Here is a 19,890-nt window from a genome sequence, read left to right as displayed (position 1 = left end):
GACGAGCGGAAAGGACGAACATCTTTTGGTCCTGGCACGTTCTTCTGGGCGAGACGTCTATCCGCCTCTTCGCTCCCTGCAAGGCTGTAAGCTTGGCGGTGGCACTTGCAAGTGAGAAGGCAGGTGCAGAGAGCACCGCGATCTGCCGGCGCTGTGCAGGCTGGAAAGGAAAGAGGGCTACCACTAGGATGTGCTGCAAATACAGGTTTCCACGCGTCGAGGGTAAGCTCCGCGTAAGGTAAGCTCGTTGACCTAAAACTGTTCTCTGTGCGAGACGTAGCTGAGAATCTTTCCGTTAAGATTCAGGCTACAAGGCAGACAGAATGTGCTGCTACCTAGCGCTGAGAGAGAAAGTGCAGAGGAGCCCAGGCGTGTTTGGGCAGAGGCAGCAGCCTGGAGCATTTCTCTGCCGGCACCGTGCTCTCTGGGCGAGAAGTAGACACCGGTTCCACTCCGGCACAATGAAGGCGCAGAGCACGGAGCTGGCATGCGCATCGCACAGGCTGCAAGAGGAAGCGTGGCTGCCTCTCGCTTGTGTGTGGATTCACGTTAGCACTTGAAAACAGAAAGTTCAAGCTGCGGCTACTTGTGCTGCTACCTATTTCTCTTCCAGCTTTCCCTGGAAAGAGTTGTGCCCAGCTTGATGCTTGGAGATGCAGAGATGACAGTGGCAGATGCAGCGGAGAATGGAAATACAAAGTGCAGCGGAGAGTTTCTGGTGCTTTTACATGAGGCAAGGGGAAAGTGCAGCCCAGCAAAGGCTTTGACTTCTGGAGCCTTTTTCTTTGGCAGCAGCTGCTGCAAGTGAGCAAGGGAGCTGCGAGAGTGAACAAGGGGACGGTCCGTCTATGTGAGAAGGAAGCTGCCGAGCCGCAGTGTGTTGTGCTCAGTTTCAAGGCTGCCTGGAGGAGGGGGGGACTTGAAGAACGCCTTCTTTCTGGACGCCTCCTTCTGGCTGTGCTCCAGCTGCATGCACTCTGCAGCACTGAAGGTTTAGGAACCTGCTGCTGGCCAGCTTGTGTCCAGGAGTGCAAGGGCTGCGCCTTCCTTTCTGAAGCAGCCAGAGCATTCTCAGCTGCATCTGCTTGTGAAGCAGCTCTTGGCTGGACATTGGAAATTGGCTCCCCTGCGTACATGAGCCCGGTGTCCAGCTGCTTCGTTCTTCGCCTTCTGTGCTCTGGACAGAAGTGAAGCCCAGCCATGGCTTGGAGCTTTGCCGCTCTTCAGCGTCAACACTGCATGCAGCCACAGTGTGCTGTGCAGGGATTTTCCTTCAGCTCGACGGACAAGCATTTTCTTGCTGTTTCACCGAGTGCAAACTGTCCGTGTAGCTCTCGCTCAGCGAAATGCGTTTGGAGAGAAGCACTTGCTGGATTAGCCTTTCGCTGGCCAAGACTTTCAACACAGCACCACAATCCGGGCGACGACGAGCGGAAAGGACGAACATCTTTTGGTCCTGGCACGTTCTTCTGGGCGAGACGTCTATCCGCCTCTTCGCTCCCTGCAAGGCTGTAAGCTTGGCGGTGGCACTTGCAAGTGAGAAGGCAGGTGCAGAGAGCACCGCGTCTGCCGGAGCTGTGCAGGCTGGAAAGGAAAGAGGGCTACCACTAGGATGTGCTGCAAATACAGGTTTCCACGCGTCGAGGGTAAGCTCCGCGTAAGGTAAGCTCGTTGACCTCAAACTGTTCTCTGTGCGAGACGTAGCTGAGAATCTTTCTGTTAAGATTCAGGCTACAAGGCAGACAGAATGTGCTGCTACCTAGCGCTGAGAGAGAAAGTGCAGAGGAGCCCAGGCGTGTTTCGGCAGAGGCAGCAGCCTGGAGCATTTCCCTGCCGGCACCGTGCTCTCTGGGCGAGAAGTAGACACCGGTTCCACTCCGGCACAATGAAGGCGCAGAGCACGGAGCTGGCATGCGCATCGCACAGGCTGCAAGAGGAAGCGTGGCTGCCTCTCGCTTGTGTGTGGATTCACGTTAGCACTTGAAAACAGAAAGTTCAAGCTGCGGCTACTTGTGCTGCTACCTATTTCTCTTCCAGCTTTCCCTGGAAAGAATTGTGCCCAGCTTGATGCTTGGAGATGCAGAGATGACAGTGGCAGATGCAGCGGAGAATGGAAATACAAAGTGCAGCGGAGAGTTTCTGGTGCTTTTACATGAGGCAAGAGGAAAGTGCAGCCCAGCAGAGGCTTTGACTTCTGGAGCCTTTTTCTTTGGCAGCAGCTGCTGCAAGTGGGCAAGGGAGCTGCGAGAGTGAACAAGGGGACGGTCCGTCTATGTGAGAAGGAAGCTGCCGAGCCGCAGTGTGTTGTGCTCAGTTTCAAGGCTGCCTGGAGGAGGGGGGACTTGAAGAACGCCTTCTTTCTGGACGCGTCCTTCTGGCTGTGCTCCAGCTGCATGCACTCTGCAGCACTGAAGGTTTAGGAACCTGCTGCTGGCCAGCTTGTGTCCAGGAGTGCAAGGGCTGCGCCTTCCTTTCTGAAGCAGCCAGAGCATTCTCAGCTGCATCTGCTTGTGGAGCAGCTCTTGGCTGGACATTGGAAATTGGCTCCCCTGCGTACATGAGCCCGGTGCCCAGCTGCTTGGTTCTTCGCCTTCTGTGCTCTGGACAGAAGTGAAGCCCAGCCATGGCTTGGAGCTTTGCCGCTCTTCAGCGTCAACACTGCATGCAGCCACAGTGTGCTGTGCAGGGATTTTCCTTCAGCTCGACGGACAAGCATTTTCTTGCTGTTTCACCGAGTGCAAACTGTCCGTGTAGCTCTCGCTCAGCGAAATGCGTTTGGAGAGAAGCACTTGCTGGATTAGCCTTTCGCTGGCCAAGACTTTCAACACAGCACCACAATCCGGGCGACGACGAGCGGAAAGGACGAACATCTTTTGGTCCTGGCACGTTCTTCTGGGCGAGACGTCTATCCGCCTCTTCGCTCCCTGCAAGGCTGTAAGCTTGGCGGTGGCACTTGCAAGTGAGAAGGCAGGTGCAGAGAGCACCGCGATCTGCCGGCGCTGTGCAGGCTGGAAAGGAAAGAGGGCTACCACTAGGATGTGCTGCAAATACAGGTTTCCACGCGTCGAGGGTAAGCTCCGCGTAAGGTAAGCTCGTTGACCTAAAACTGTTCTCTGTGCGAGACGTAGCTGAGAATCTTTCCGTTAAGATTCAGGCTACAAGGCAGACAGAATGTGCTGCTACCTAGCGCTGAGAGAGAAAGTGCAGAGGAGCCCAGGCGTGTTTCGGCAGAGGCAGCAGCCTGGAGCATTTCTCTGCCGGCACCGTGCTCTCTGGGCGAGAAGTAGACACCGGTTCCACTCCGGCACAATGAAGGCGCAGAGCACGGAGCTGGCATGCGCATCGCACAGGCTGCAAGAGGAAGCGTGGCTGCCTCTCGCTTGTGTGTGGATTCACGTTAGCACTTGAAAACAGAAAGTTCAAGCTGCGGCTACTTGTGCTGCTACCTATTTCTCTTCCAGCTTTCCCTGGAAAGAGTTGTGCCCAGCTTGATGCTTGGAGATGCAGAGATGACAGTGGCAGATGCAGCGGAGAATGGAAATACAAAGTGCAGCGGAGAGTTTCTGGTGCTTTTACATGAGGCAAGGGGAAAGTGCAGCCCAGCAAAGGCTTTGACTTCTGGAGCCTTTTTCTTTGGCAGCAGCTGCTGCAAGTGAGCAAGGGAGCTGCGAGAGTGAACAAGGGGACGGTCCATCTATGTGAGAAGGAAGCTGCCGAGCCGCAGTGTGTTGTGCTCAGTTTCAAGGCTGCCTGGAGGAGGGGGGGACTTGAAGAACGCCTTCTTTCTGGACGCCTCCTTCTGGCTGTGCTGCAGCTGCATGCACTCTGCAGCACTGAAGGTTTAGGAACCTGCTGCTGGCGTGGTTGTGTCCAGGAGTGCAAGGGCTGCGCCTTACTTTCTGAAGCAGCCAGAGCATTCTCAGCTGCATCTGCTTGTGAAGCAGCTCTTGGCTGGACATTGGAAATTGGCTCCCCTGCGTACATGAGCCCGGTGCCCAGCTGCTTGGTTCTTCGCCTTCTGTGCTCTGGACAGAAGTGAAGCCCAGCCATGGCTTGGAGCTTTGCCGCTCTTCAGCGTCAACACTGCATGCAGCCACAGTGTGCTGTGCAGGGATTTTCCTTCAGCTCGACGGACAAGCATTTTCTTGCTGTTTCACCGAGTGCAAACTGTCCGTGTAGCTCTCGCTCAGCGAAATGCGTTTGGAGAGAAGCACTTGCTGGATTAGCCTTTCGCTGGCCAAGACTTTCAACACAGCACCACAATCCGGGCGACGACGAGCGGAAAGGACGAACATCTTTTGGTCCTGGCACGTTCTTCTGGGCGAGACGTCTATCCGCCTCTTCGCTCCCTGCAAGGCTGTAAGCTTGGCGGTGGCACTTGCAAGTGAGAAGGCAGGTGCAGAGAGCACCGCGATCTGCCGGCGCTGTGCAGGCTGGAAAGGAAAGAGGGCTACCACTAGGATGTGCTGCAAATACAGGTTTCCACGCGTCGAGGGTAAGCTCCGCGTAAGGTAAGCTCGTTGACCTAAAACTGTTCTCTGTGCGAGACGTAGCTGAGAATCTTTCCGTTAAGATTCAGGCTACAAGGCAGACAGAATGTGCTGCTACCTAGCGCTGAGAGAGAAAGTGCAGAGGAGCCCAGGCGTGTTTCGGCAGAGGCAGCAGCCTGGAGCATTTCTCTGCCGGCACCGTGCTCTCTGGGCGAGAAGTAGACACCGGTTCCACTCCGGCACAATGAAGGCGCAGAGCACGGAGCTGGCATGCGCATCGCACAGGCTGCAAGAGGAAGCGTGGCTGCCTCTCGCTTGTGTGTGGATTCACGTTAGCACTTGAAAACAGAAAGTTCAAGCTGCGGCTACTTGTGCTGCTACCTATTTCTCTTCCAGCTTTCCCTGGAAAGAGTTGTGCCCAGCTTGATGCTTGGAGATGCAGAGATGACAGTGGCAGATGCAGCGGAGAATGGAAATACAAAGTGCAGCGGAGAGTTTCTGGTGCTTTTACATGAGGCAAGGGGAAAGTGCAGCCCAGCAAAGGCTTTGACTTCTGGAGCCTTTTTCTTTGGCAGCAGCTGCTGCAAGTGAGCAAGGGAGCTGCGAGAGTGAACAAGGGGACGGTCCGTCTATGTGAGAAGGAAGCTGCCGAGCCGCAGTGTGTTGTGCTCAGTTTCAAGGCTGCCTGGAGGAGGGGGGGACTTGAAGAACGCCTTCTTTCTGGACGCCTCCTTCTGGCTGTGCTGCAGCTGCATGCACTCTGCAGCACTGAAGGTTTAGGAACCTGCTGCTGGCCAGCTTGTGTCCAGGAGTGCAAGGGCTGCGCCTTCCTTTCTGAAGCAGCCAGAGCATTCTCAGCTGCATCTGCTTGTGAAGCAGCTCTTGGCTGGACATTGGAAATTGGCTCCCCTGCGTACATGAGCCCGGTGTCCAGCTGCTTCGTTCTTCGCCTTCTGTGCTCTGGACAGAAGTGAAGCCCAGCCATGGCTTGGAGCTTTGCCGCTCTTCAGCGTCAACACTGCATGCAGCCACAGTGTGCTGTGCAGGGATTTTCCTTCAGCTCGACGGACAAGCATTTTCTTGCTGTTTCACCGAGTGCAAACTGTCCGTGTAGCTCTCGCTCAGCGAAATGCGTTTGGAGAGAAGCACTTGCTGGATTAGCCTTTCGCTGGCCAAGACTTTCAACACAGCACCACAATCCGGGCGACGACGAGCGGAAAGGACGAACATCTTTTGGTCCTGGCACGTTCTTCTGGGCGAGACGTCTATCCGCCTCTTCGCTCCCTGCAAGGCTGTAAGCTTGGCGGTGGCCCTTGGAAGTGAGAAGGCAGGTGCAGAGAGCACCGCGTCTGCCGGAGCTGTGCAGGCTGGAAAGGAAAGAGGGCTACCACTAGGATGTGCTGCAAATACAGGTTTCCACGCGTCGAGGGTAAGCTCCGCGTAAGGTAAGCTCGTTGACCTAAAACTGTTCTCTGTGCGAGACGTAGCTGAGAATCTTTCTGTTAAGATTCAGGCTACAAGGCAGACAGAATGTGCTGCTACCTAGCGCTGAGAGAGAAAGTGCAGAGGAGCCCAGGCGTGTTTCGGCAGAGGCAGCAGCCTGGAGCATTTCCCTGCCGGCACCGTGCTCTCTGGGCGAGAAGTAGACACCGGTTCCACTCCGGCACAATGAAGGCGCAGAGCACGGAGCTGGCATGCGCATCGCACAGGCTGCAAGAGGAAGCGTGGCTGCCTCTCGCTTGTGTGTGGATTCACGTTAGCACTTGAAAACAGAAAGTTCAAGCTGCGGCTACTTGTGCTGCTACCTATTTCTCTTCCAGCTTTCCCTGGAAAGAATTGTGCCCAGCTTGATGCTTGGAGATGCAGAGATGACAGTGGCAGATGCAGCGGAGAATGGAAATACAAAGTGCAGCGGAGAGTTTCTGGTGCTTTTACATGAGGCAAGAGGAAAGTGCAGCCCAGCAGAGGCTTTGACTTCTGGAGCCTTTTTCTTTGGCAGCAGCTGCTGCAAGTGGGCAAGGGAGCTGCGAGAGTGAACAAGGGGACGGTCCGTCTATGTGAGAAGGAAGCTGCCGAGCCGCAGTGTGTTGTGCTCAGTTTCAAGGCTGCCTGGAGGAGGGGGGACTTGAAGAACGCCTTCTTTCTGGACGCGTCCTTCTGGCTGTGCTCCAGCTGCATGCACTCTGCAGCACTGAAGGTTTAGGAACCTGCTGCTGGCCAGCTTGTGTCCAGGAGTGCAAGGGCTGCGCCTTCCTTTCTGAAGCAGCCAGAGCATTCTCAGCTGCATCTGCTTGTGGAGCAGCTCTTGGCTGGACATTGGAAATTGGCTCCCCTGCGTACATGAGCCCGGTGCCCAGCTGCTTGGTTCTTCGCCTTCTGTGCTCTGGACAGAAGTGAAGCCCAGCCATGGCTTGGAGCTTTGCCGCTCTTCAGCGTCAACACGGCATGCAGCCACAGTGTGCTGTGCAGGGATTTTCCTTCAGCTCGACGGACAAGCATTTTCTTGCTGTTTCACCGAGTCCAAACTGTCCGTGTAGCTCTCGCTCAGCGAAATGCGTCAGGAGAGAAACACTTGCTGGAGTAGCTTTTCGCTGGCCAAGACTTTCAACACAGCACCACAATTCGGGCAAGGAGCAGCAGAAAGGAAGACCATCTTTTGGTCCTGGCACGTTCTTCTGGGCAACACGCCTATCGGCCTCTTCGCTCCCTGCAAGGCTGTAAGCTTGGCGGTGGTACTTGCAAGTGAGAAGGCAGGTGCAGAGAGGACCGCGATCTGCCGGCGCTGTGCAGGCTGGAAAGGAAAGAGGGCTACCACTAGGATGTGCTGCAAATACAGGTTTCCACGCGTCGAGGGTAAGCTCCGCGTAAGGTAAGCTCGTTGACCTAAAACTGTTCTCTGTGCGAGACGTAGCTGAGAATCTTTCCGTTAAGATTCAGGCTACAAGGCAGACAGAATGTGCTGCTACCTAGCGCTGAGAGAGAAAGTGCAGAGGAGCCCAGGCGTGTTTCGGCAGAGGCAGCAGCCTGGAGCATTTCTCTGCCGGCACCGTGCTCTCTGGGCGAGAAGTAGACACCGGTTCCACTCCGGCACAATGAAGGCGCAGAGCACGGAGCTGGCATGCGCATCGCCCAGGCTGCAAGAGGAAGCGTGGCTGCCTCTCGCTTGTGTGTGGATTCACGTTAGCACTTGAAAACAGAAAGTTCAAGCTGCGGCTACTTGTGCTGCTACCTATTTCTCTTCCAGCTTTCCCTGGAAAGAGTTGTGCCCAGCTTGATGCTTGGAGATGCAGAGATGACAGTGGCAGATGCAGCGGAGAATGGAAATACAAAGTGCAGCGGAGAGTTTCTGGTGCTTTTACATGAGGCAAGGGGAAAGTGCAGCCCAGCAAAGGCTTTGACTTCTGGAGCCTTTTTCTTTGGCAGCAGCTGCTGCAAGTGAGCAAGGGAGCTGCGAGAGTGAACAAGGGGACGGTCCGTCTATGTGAGAAGGAAGCTGCCGAGCCGCAGTGTGTTGTGCTCAGTTTCAAGGCTGCCTGGAGGAGGGGGGGACTTGAAGAACGCCTTCTTTCTGGACGCCTCCTTCTGGCTGTGCTGCAGCTGCATGCACTCTGCAGCACTGAAGGTTTAGGAACGTGCTGCTGGCGTGGTTGTGTCCAGGAGTGCAAGGGCTGCGCCTTCCTTTCTGAAGCAGCCAGAGCATTCTCAGCTGCAGCTGCTTGTGAAGCAGCTCTTGGCTGGACATTGGAAATTGGCTCCCCTGCGTACATGAGCCCGGTGCCCAGCTGCTTGGTTCTTCGCCTTCTGTGCTCTGGACAGAAGTGAAGCCCAGCCATGGCTTGGAGCTTTGCCGCTCTTCAGCGTCAACACTGCATGCAGCCACAGTGTGCTGTGCAGGGATTTTCCTTCAGCTCGACGGACAAGCATTTTCTTACTGTTTCACCGAGTGCAAACTGTCCGTGTAGCTCTCGCTCAGCGAAATGCGTTTGGAGAGAAGCACTTGCTGGATTAGCCTTTCGCTGGCCAAGACTTTCAACACAGCACCACAATCCGGGCGACGACGAGCGGAAAGGACGAACATCTTTTGGTCTTGGCACGTTCTTCTGGGCGAGACGTCTATCCGCCTCTTCGCTCCCTGCAAGGCTGTAAGCTTGGCGGTGGCACTTGCAAGTGAGAAGGCAGGTGCAGAGAGCACCGCGATCTGCCGGCGCTGTGCAGGCTGGAAAGGAAAGAGGGCTACCACTAGGATGTGCTGCAAATACAGGTTTCCACGCGTCGAGGGTAAGCTCCGCGTAAGGTAAGCTCGTTGACCTAAAACTGTTCTCTGTGCGAGACGTAGCTGAGAATCTTTCCGTTAAGATTCAGGCTACAAGGCAGACAGAATGTGCTGCTACCTAGCGCTGAGAGAGAAAGTGCAGAGGAGCCCAGGCGTGTTTCGGCAGAGGCAGCAGCCTGGAGCATTTCTCTGCCGGCACCGTGCTCTCTGGGCGAGAAGTAGACACCGGTTCCACTCCGGCACAATGAAGGCGCAGAGCACGGAGCTGGCATGCGCATCGCCCAGGCTGCAAGAGGAAGCGTGGCTGCCTCTCGCTTGTGTGTGGATTCACGTTAGCACTTGAAAACAGAAAGTTCAAGCTGCGGCTACTTGTGCTGCTACCTATTTCTCTTCCAGCTTTCCCTGGAAAGAATTGTGCCCAGCTTGATGCTTGGAGATGCAGAGATGACAGTGGCAGATGCAGCGGAGAATGGAAATACAAAGTGCAGCGGAGAGTTTCTGGTGCTTTTACATGAGGCAAGAGGAAAGTGCAGCCCAGCAGAGGCTTTGACTTCTGGAGCCTTTTTCTTTGGCAGCAGCTGCTGCAAGTGGGCAAGGGAGCTGCGAGAGTGAACAAGGGGACGGTCCGTCTATGTGAGAAGGAAGCTGCCGAGCCGCAGTGTGTTGTGCTCAGTTTCAAGGCTGCCTGGAGGAGGGGGGGACTTGAAGAACGCCTTCTTTCTGGACGCCTCCTTCTGGCTGTGCTCCAGCTGCATGCACTCTGCAGCACTGAAGGTTTAGGAACCTGCTGCTGGCCAGCTTGTGTCCAGGAGTGCAAGGGCTGCGCCTTCCTTTCTGAAGCAGCCAGAGCATTCTCAGCTGCAGCTGCTTGTGAAGCAGCTCTTGGCTGGACATTGGAAATTGGCTCCCCTGAGTACATGAGCCCGGTGTCCAGCTGCTTCGTTCTTCGCCTTCTGTGCTCTGGACAGAAGTGAAGCCCAGCCATGGCTTGGAGCTTTGCCGCTCTTCAGCGTGAACACTGCATGCAGCCACAGTGTGCTGTGCAGGGATTTTCCTTCAGCTCGACGGACAAGCATTTTCTTGCTGTTTCACCGAGTGCAAACTGTCCGTGTAGCTCTCGCTCAGCGAAATGCGTTTGGAGAGAAGCACTTGCTGGATTAGCCTTTCGCTGGCCAAGACTTTCAACACAGCACCACAATCCGGGCGACGACGAGCGGAAAGGACGAACATCTTTTGGTCCTGGCACGTTCTTCTGGGCGAGACGTCTATCCGCCTCTTCGCTCCCTGCAAGGCTGTAAGCTTGGCGGTGGCACTTGCAAGTGAGAAGGCAGGTGCAGAGAGCACCGCGATCTGCCGGCGCTGTGCAGGCTGGAAAGGAAAGAGGGCTACCACTAGGATGTGCTGCAAATACAGGTTTCCACGCGTCGAGGGTAAGCTCCGCGTAAGGTAAGCTCGTTGACCTAAAACTGTTCTCTGTGCGAGACGTAGCTGAGAATCTTTCCGTTAAGATTCAGGCTACAAGGCAGACAGAATGTGCTGCTACCTAGCGCTGAGAGAGAAAGTGCAGAGGAGCCCAGGCGTGTTTCGGCAGAGGCAGCAGCCTGGAGCATTTCTCTGCCGGCACCGTGCTCTCTGGGCGAGAAGTAGACACTGGTTCCACTCCGGCACAATGAAGGCGCAGAGCACGGAGCTGGCATGCGCATCGCCCAGGCTGCAAGAGGAAGCGTGGCTGCCTCTCGCTTGTGTGTGGATTCACGTTAGCACTTGAAAACAGAAAGTTCAAGCTGCGGCTACGTGTGCTGCTACCTATTTCTCTTCCAGCTTTCCCTGGAAAGAATTGTGCCCAGCTTGATGCTTGGAGATGCAGAGATGACAGTGGCAGATTGTAGCGGGTTGAGTTTGAAACAGGGCAGAAACACCAATTAAATGTAGTGGTTTTGATTCAAAATATTCATTATTTACTTATTTTCCTTCTGTGAGATAAGAATTAGGAGAAAAGCAAAGCAGGCCACAAACCTTAAACAGTTGCAGTACAATGAAAGAGCTTTATTACTAACAGAATTAAAAGTAAAGAGAAAACAACAAAACAAAATTAAAGTAAATTCCCCCCCCCCCCCCCCCCCTCTTTCCAGCACTTCTCTCCTTTTATCCAGCTCACACAAGGGATAACAGAACATGGGATGTTAGTCAGTGTTGCAGTTCTTGAAAAGTCTCTCTCTTATGCTTAAGGAAAAAAGGGTTTTCCTTCAGTTGCACGTGGTTCCCAAACTGCCACCAATAGCAGACCCGCCCGGAAACAAACAGTCTGCTATGTGTAGAACATCTCTCCCATGAAGAATTTCACAGTTCTTTCATACTACAGAACATGGGCCATCACATGGGGTTATTCATCTTTTTAAGGATAAGTTCTTTTGGCCTGCACACAGAGGCTTTTCTTCGCCACAAGTCTCTAACAGCCTCTTACTACTTCTATATAGCCTGGCATAGGCACTCTTCATGAACTTCATAGGCACACGTTGATTCTCCACCCCCCCCCCCCTCCCATGTTCTTCAAATGGATTAAAGAGACAAACAGTTTGTGGTATTACAGTTTCTTACCACGGCATGCAAGAAGGTTTCTTTTAAGCTGCGCGCCAGAATCGCGGCACCGCCCTCTTTTCTCCTGTCGCCATGCTCAGCTCCGTCCCACGTGACTCACTTCTCTTTCTCTCTGACTCTGACGCCGCCATGTTGAAGAGTGTTCTTGTTCGGGCTTTACGGTGGGGAAAGCCTCGCTCCCTCTGTGCTGCTGGCTGCGTGGTGTCCTCTTCAGTTCCGCACGGAGTGTGCTGGCTGCAGACAGGAGGCTCTGCCGGCTCCCGCTGGCTCCGCCGGCTCCGCATGGAGAGGAGAGGGACCCGCCTGTCCCCAGAAGCCGCGCTGGATGGGTTTAGCTGTGAGCAGTCCATGGCTGGTTTTAGCTGCCTGCGGCTCTGGGACAGTCCCCCTCAGTGACCCAGGGTCCGTGCCGCAGCGATGGGAAAGGGGGAAAGGGGCAGTGGCCCCGGCCCGGCCCAGCGGGGCCGGGAGGCTCGGAGCCCCCCCACCTTCCAGCATGCGAGCTCCGACCAAAAAGGGGAAGTCCCGCCTTTCCGTGCGGTTTAAATATGTAAATTGTGAGAAGCGTAATTGGTCTTAAAGACTGTCCATCAACTCAGGGTCAACCCAACACACAGATGCAGCGGAGAATGGAAATACAAAGTGCAGAGGAGAGTTTCTGGTGCTTTTACATGAGGCAAGAGGAAAGTGCAGCCCAGCAGAGGCTTTGACTTCTGGAGCCTTTTTCTTTGGCAGCAGCTGCTGCAAGTGGGCAAGGGAGCTGCGAGAGTGAACAAGGGGACGGTCCGTCTATGTGAGAAGGAAGCTGCCGAGCCGCAGTGTGTTGTGCTCAGTTTCAAGGCTGCCTGGAGGAGGGGGGGACTTGAAGAACGCCTTCTTTCTGGACGCCTCCTTCTGGCTGTGCTGCAGCTGCATGCACTCTGCAGCACTGAAGGTTTAGGAACCTGCTGCTGGCCAGCTTGTGTCCAGGAGTGCAAGGGCTGCGCCTTCCTTTCTGAAGCAGCCAGAGCATTCTCAGCTGCAGCTGCTTGTGAAGCAGCTCTTGGCTGGACATTGGAAATTGGCTCCCCTGAGTACATGAGCCCGGTGCCCAGCTGCTTGGTTCTTCGCCTTCTGTGCTCTGGACAGAAGTGAAGCCCAGCCATGGCTTGGAGCTTTGCCGCTCTTCAGCGTGAACACTGCATGCAGCCACAGTGTGCTGTGCAGGGATTTTCCTTCAGCTCGACGGACAAGCATTTTCTTGCTGTTTCACCGAGTGCAAACTGTCCGTGTAGCTCTCGCTCAGCGAAATGCGTCAGGAGAGAAACACTTGCTGGAGTAGCTTTTCGCTGGCCAAGACTTTCAACACAGCACCACAATTCGGGCAAGGAGCAGCAGAAAGGAAGACCATCTTTTGGTCCTGGCACGTTCTTCTGGGCGAGACGTCTATCCGCCTCTTCGCTCCCTGCAAGGCTGTAAGCTTGGCGGTGGTACTTGCAAGTGAGAAGGCAGGTGCAGAGAGGACCGCCATCTGCCGGCGCTGTGCAGGCTGGAAAGGAAAGAGGGCTACCACTAGGATGTGCTGCAAATACAGGTTTCCACGCGTCGAGGGTAAGCTCCGCGTAAGGTAAGCTCGTTGACCTAAAACTGTTCTCTGTGCGAGACGTAGCTGAGAATCTTTCCGTTAAGATTCAGGCTACAAGGCAGACAGAATGTGCTGCTACCTAGCGCTGAGAGAGAAAGTGCAGAGGAGCCCAGGCGTGTTTCGGCAGAGGCAGCAGCCTGGAGCATTTCTCTGCCGGCACCGTGCTCTCTGGGCGAGAAGTAGACACCGGTTCCACTCCGGCACAATGAAGGCGCAGAGCACGGAGCTGGCATGCGCATCGCCCAGGCTGCAAGAGGAAGCGTGGCTGCCTCTCGCTTGTGTGTGGATTCACGTTAGCACTTGAAAACAGAAAGTTCAAGCTGCGGCTACGTGTGCTGCTACCTATTTCTCTTCCAGCTTTCCCTGGAAAGAGTTGTGCCCAGCTTGATGCTTGGAGATGCAGAGATGACAGTGGCAGATGCAGCGGAGAATGGAAATACAAAGTGCAGCGGAGAGTTTCTGGTGCTTTTACATGAGGCAAGAGGAAAGTGCAGCCCAGCAGAGGCTTTGACTTCTGGAGCCTTTTTCTTTGGCAGCAGCTGCTGCAAGTGGGCAAGGGAGCTGCGAGAGTGAAGAAGGGGACGGTCCGTCTATGTGAGAAGGAAGCTGCCGAGCCGCAGTGTGTTGTGCTCAGTTTCAAGGCTGCCTGGAGGAGGGGGGGACTTGAAGAACGCCTTCTTTCTGGACGCCTCCTTCTGGCTGTGCTCCAGCTGCATGCACTCTGCAGCACTGAAGGTTTAGGAACGTGCTTCTGGCCAGCTTGTGTCCAGGAGTGCAAGGGCTGCGCCTTACTTTCTGAAGCAGCCAGAGCATTCTCAGCTGCATCTGCTTGTGGAGCAGCTCTTGGCTGGACATTGGAAATTGGCTCCCCTGCGTACATGAGCCCGGTGCCCAGCTGCTTGGTTCTTCGCCTTCTGTGCTCTGGACAGAAGTGAAGCCCAGCCATGGCTTGGAGCTTTGCCGCTCTTCAGCGTGAACACTGCATGCAGCCACAGTGTGCTATGCAGGGATTTTCCTTCAGCTCGACGGACAAGCATTTTCTTGCTGTTTCACCGAGTGCAAACTGTCCGTGTAGCTCTCGCTCAGCGAAATGCGTTTGGAGAGAAGCACTTGCTGGATTAGCCTTTCGCTGGCCAAGACTTTCAACACAGCACCACAATCCGGGCGACGACGAGCGGAAAGGACGAACATCTTTTGGTCCTGGCACGTTCTTCTGGGCGAGACGTCTATCCGCCTCTTCGCTCCCTGCAAGGCTGTAAGCTTGGCGGTGGCACTTGCAAGTGAGAAGGCAGGTGCAGAGAGCACCGCGATCTGCCGGCGCTGTGCAGGCTGGAAAGGAAAGAGGGCTACCACTAGGATGTGCTGCAAATACAGGTTTCCACGCGTCGAGGGTAAGCTCCGCGTAAGGTAAGCTCGTTGACCTAAAACTGTTCTCTGTGCGAGACGTAGCTGAGAATCTTTCCGTTAAGATTCAGGCTACAAGGCAGACAGAATGTGCTGCTACCTAGCGCTGAGAGAGAAAGTGCAGAGGAGCCCAGGCGTGTTTCGGCAGAGGCAGCAGCCTGGAGCATTTCTCTGCCGGCACCGTGCTCTCTGGGCGAGAAGTAGACACCGGTTCCACTCCGGCACAATGAAGGCGCAGAGCACGGAGCTGGCATGCGCATCGCCCAGGCTGCAAGAGGAAGCGTGGCTGCCTCTCGCTTGTGTGTGGATTCACGTTAGCACTTGAAAACAGAAAGTTCAAGCTGCGGCTACGTGTGCTGCTACCTATTTCTCTTCCAGCTTTCCCTGGAAAGAATTGTGCCCAGCTTGATGCTTGGAGATGCAGAGATGACAGTGGCAGATGCAGCGGAGAATGGAAATACAAAGTGCAGCGGAGAGTTTCTGGTGCTTTTACATGAGGCAAGGGGAAAGTGCAGCCCAGCAAAGGCTTTGACTTCTGGAGCCTTTTTCTTTGGCAGCAGCTGCTGCAAGTGAGCAAGGGAGCTGCGAGAGTGAACAAGGGGACGGTCCGTCTACGTAAGAAGGAAGCTGCCGGGGCGCAGTGTGTTGTGCTCAGTTTCAAGGCTGCCTGGAGGAGGGGGGGACTTGAAGAACGCCTTCTTTCTGGACGCCTCCTTCTGGCTGTGCTGCAGCTGCATGCACTCTGCAGCACTGAAGGTTTAGGAACCTGCTGCTGGCGTGGTTGTGTCCAGGAGTGCAAGGGCTGCGCCTTCCTTTCTGAAGCAGCCAGAGCATTCTCAGCTGCATCTGCTTGTGAAGCAGCTCTTGGCTGGACATTGGAAATTGGCTCCCCTGCGTACATGAGCCCGGTGTCCAGCTGCTTCGTTCTTCGCCTTCTGTGCTCTGGACAGAAGTGAAGCCCAGCCATGGCTTGGAGCTTTGCCGCTCTTCAGCGTCAACACTGCATGCAGCCACAGTGTGCTGTGCAGGGATTTTCCTTCAGCTCGACGGACAAGCATTTTCTTGCTGTTTCACCGAGTCCAAACTGTCCGTGTAGCTCTCGCTCAGCGAAATGCGTTTGGAGAGAAGCACTTGCTGGATTAGCCTTTCGCTGGCCAAGACTTTCAACACAGCACCACAATCCGGGCGACGACGAGCGGAAAGGACGAACATCTTTTGGTCCTGGCACGTTCTTCTGGGCGAGACGTCTATCCGCCTCTTCGCTCCCTGCAAGGCTGTAAGCTTGGCGGTGGCACTTGCAAGTGAGAAGGCAGGTGCAGAGAGCACCGCGATCTGCCGGAGCTGTGCAGGCTGGAAAGGAAAGAGGGCTACCACTAGGATGTGCTGCAAATACAGGTTTCCACGCGTCGAGGGTAAGCTCCGCGTAAGGTAAGCTCGTTGACCTAAAACTGTTCTCTGTGCGAGACGTAGCTGAGAATCTTTCCGTTAAGATTCAGGCTACAAGGCAGACAGAATGTGCTGCTACCTAGCGCTGAGAGAGAAAGTGCAGAGGAGCCCAGGCGTGTTTCGGCAGAGGCAGCAGCCTGGAGCATTTCTCTGCCGGCACCGTGCTCTCTGGGCGAGAAGTAGACACCGGTTCCACTCCGGCACAATGAAGGCGCAGAGCACGGAGCTGGCATGCGCATCGCCCAGGCTGCAAGAGGAAGCGTGGCTGCCTCTCGCTTGTGTGTGGATTCACGTTAGCACTTGAAAACAGAAAGTTCAAGCTGCGGCTACTTGTGCTGCTACCTATTTCTCTTCCAGCTTTCCCTGGAAAGAATTGTGCCCAGCTTGATGCTTGGAGATGCAGAGATGACAGTGGCAGATGCAGCGGAGAATGGAAATACAAAGTGCAGCGGAGAGTTTCTGGTGCTTTTACATGAGGCAAGAGGAAAGTGCAGCCCAGCAGAGGCTTTGACTTCTGGAGCCTTTTTCTTTGGCAGCAGCTGCTGCAAGTGGGCAAGGGAGCTGCGAGAGTGAAGAAGGGGACGGTCCGTCTATGTGAGAAGGAAGCTGCCGAGCCGCAGTGTGTTGTGCTCAGTTTCAAGGCTGCCTGGAGGAGGGGGGGACTTGAAGAACGCCTTCTTTCTGGACGCCTCCTTCTGGCTGTGCTCCAGCTGCATGCACTCTGCAGCACTGAAGGTTTAGGAACCTGCTGCTGGCCAGCTTGCGTCCAGGAGTGCAAGGGCTGCGCCTTCCTTTCTGAAGCAGCCGGAGCATTCTCAGCTGCAGCTGCTTGTGAAGCAGCTCTTGGCTGGACATTGGAAATTGGCTCCCCTGAGTACATGAGCCCGGTGCCCAGCTGCTTGGTTCTTCGCCTTCTGTGCTCTGGACAGAAGTGAAGCCCAGCCATGGCTTGGAGCTTTGCCGCTCTTCAGCGTGAACACTGCATGCAGCCACAGTGTGCTGTGCAGGGATTTTCCTTCAGCTCGACGGACAAGCATTTTCTTGCTGTTTCACCGAGTGCAAACTGTCCGTGTAGCTCTCGCTCAGCGAAATGCGTTTGGAGAGAAGCACTTGCTGGATTAGCCTTTCGCTGGCCAAGACTTTCAACACAGCACCACAATCCGGGCGACAACGAGCGGAAAGGACGAACATCTTTTGGTCCTGGCACGTTCTTCTGGGCGAGACGTCTATCCGCCTCTTCGCTCCCTGCAAGGCTGTAAGCTTGGCGGTGGCACTCGCAAGTGAGAAGGCAGGTGCAGAGAGCACCGCGATCTGCCGGAGCTGTGCAGGCTGGAAAGGAAAGAGGGCTACCACTAGGATGTGCTGCAAATACAGGTTTCCACGCGTCGAGGGTAAGCTCCGCGTAAGGTAAGCTCGTTGACCTAAAACTGTTCTCTGTGCGAGACGTAGCTGAGAATCTTTCCGTTAAGATTCAGGCTACAAGGCAGACAGAATGTGCTGCTACCTAGCGCTGAGAGAGAAAGTGCAGAGGAGCCCAGGCGTGTTTCGGCAGAGGCAGCAGCCTGGAGCATTTCTCTGCCGGCACCGTGCTCTCTGGGCGAGAAGTAGACACCGGTTCCACTCTGGCACAATGAAGGCGCAGAGCATGGAGCTGGCATGCGCATCGCCCAGGCTGCAAGAGGAAGCGTGGCTGCCTCTCGCTTGTGTGTGGATTCACGTTAGCACTTGAAAACAGAAAGTTCAAGCTGCGGCTACGTGTGCTGCTACCTATTTCTCTTCCAGCTTTCCCTGGACAGAATTGTGCCCAGCTTGATGCTTGGAGATGCAGAGATGACAGTGGCAGATTGTAGCGGGTTGAGTTTGAAACAGGGCAGAAACACCAATTAAATGTAGTGGTTTTGATTCAAAATATTCATTATTTACTTATTTTCCTTCTGTGAGATAAGAATTAGGAGAAAAGCAAAGCAGGCCACAAACCTTAAACAGTTGCAGTACAATGAAAGAGCTTTATTACTAACAGAATTAAAAGTAAAGAGAAAACAACAAAACAAAATTAAAGTAAATTCCCCCCCCCCCCCCCCCCCCCCTTTCCAGCACTTCTCTCCTTTTATCCAGCTCACACAAGGGATAACAGAACATGGGATGTTAGTCAGTGTTGCAGTTCTTGAAAAGTCTCTCTCTTATGCTTAAGGAAAAAAGGGTTTTCCTTCAGTTGCACGTGGTTCCCAAACTGCCACCAATAGCAGACCCGCCCGGAAACAAACAGTCTGCTATGTGTAGAACATCTCTCCCATGAAGAATTTCACAGTTCTTTCATACTACAGAACATGGGCCATCACACGGGGTTATTCATCTTTTTAAGGATAAGTTCTTTTGGCCTGCACACAGAGGCTTTTCTTCGCCACAAGTCTCTAACAGCCTCTTACTACTTCTATATAGCCAGGCATAGGCACTCTTCATGAACTTCATAGGCACACGTTGATTCTCCACCCCCCCCCCCTCCCATGTTCTTCAAATGGATTAAAGAGACAAACAGTTTGTGGTATTACAGTTTCTTACCACGGCATGCAAGAAGGTTTCTTTTAAGCTGCGCGCCAGAATCGCGGCACCGCCCTCTTTTCTCCTGTCGCCATGCTCAGCTCCGTCCCACGTGACTCACTTCTCTTTCTCTCTGACTCTGACGCCGCCATGTTGAAGAGTGTTCTTGTTCGGGCTTTACGGTGGGGAAAGCCTCGCTCCCTCTGTGCTGCTGGCTGCGTGGTGTCCTCTTCAGTTCCGCACGGAGTGTGCTGGCTGCAGACAGGAGGCTCTGCCGGCTCCCGCTGGCTCCGCCGGCTCCGCATGGAGAGGAGAGGGACCCGCCTGTCCCCAGAAGCCGCGCTGGATGGGTTTAGCTGTGAGCAGTCCATGGCTGGTTTTAGCTGCCTGCGGCTCTGGGACAGTCCCCCTCAGTGACCCAGGGTCCGTGCCGCAGCGATGGGAAAGGGGGAAAGGGGCAGTGGCCCCGGCCCGGCCCAGCGGGGCCGGGAGGCTCGGAGCCCCCCCACCTTCCAGCATGCGAGCTCCGACCAAAAAGGGGAAGTCCCGCCTTTCCGTGCGGTTCAAATATGTAAATTGTGAGAAGCGTAATTGGTCTTAAAGACTGTCCATCAACTCAGGGTCAACCCAACACACAGATGCAGCGGAGAATGGAAATACAAAGTGCAGAGGAGAGTTTCTGGTGCTTTTACATGAGGCAAGAGGAAAGTGCAGCCCAGCAGAGGCTTTGACTTCTGGAGCCTTTTTCTTTGGCAGCAGCTGCTGCAAGTGGGCAAGGGAGCTGCGAGAGTGAAGAAGGGGACGGTCCGTCTATGTGAGAAGGAAGCTGCCGAGCCGCAGTGTGTTGTGCTCAGTTTCAAGGCTGCCTGGAGGAGGGGGGGACTTGAAGAACGCCTTCTTTCTGGACGCCTCCTTCTGGCTGTGCTCCAGCTGCATGCACTCTGCAGCACTGAAGGTTTAGGAACCTGCTGCTGGCCAGCTTGTGTCCAAGAGTGCAAGGGCTGCGCCTTACTTTCTGAAGCAGCCAGAGCATTCTCAGCTGCAGCTGCTTGTGAAGCAGCTCTTGGCTGGACATTGGAAATTGGCTCCCCTGAGTACATGAGCCCGGTGCCCAGCTGCTTGCTTCTTCGCCTTCTGTGCTCTGGACAGAAGTGAAGCCCAGCCATGGCTTGGAGCTTTGCCGCTCTTCAGCGTGAACACTGCATGCAGCCACAGTGTGCTGTGCAGGGATTTTCCTTCAGCTCGACAGACAAGCATTTTTCTTGCTGTTTCACCGAGTCCAAACTGTCCGTGTAGCTCTCGCTCAGCGAAATGCGTCAGGAGAGAAACACTTGCTGGAGTAGCTTTTCGCTGGCCAAGACTTTCAACACAGCACCACAATTCGGGCAAGGAGCAGCAGAAAGGAAGACCATCTTTTGGTCCTGGCACGTTCTTCTGGGCGAGACGTCTATCGGCCTCTTCGCTCCCTGCAAGGCTGTAAGCTTGGCGGTGGTACTTGCAAGTGAGAAGGCAGGTGC

This window comes from Corvus hawaiiensis, chromosome 14, assembly GCF_020740725.1.
Source record: "Corvus hawaiiensis isolate bCorHaw1 chromosome 14, bCorHaw1.pri.cur, whole genome shotgun sequence".
Lineage (NCBI taxonomy): Eukaryota > Metazoa > Chordata > Aves > Passeriformes > Corvidae > Corvus > Corvus hawaiiensis.
The sequence above is the reverse complement of the archived record's forward strand: the minus strand, read 5'-3'. Positions refer to the sequence as shown.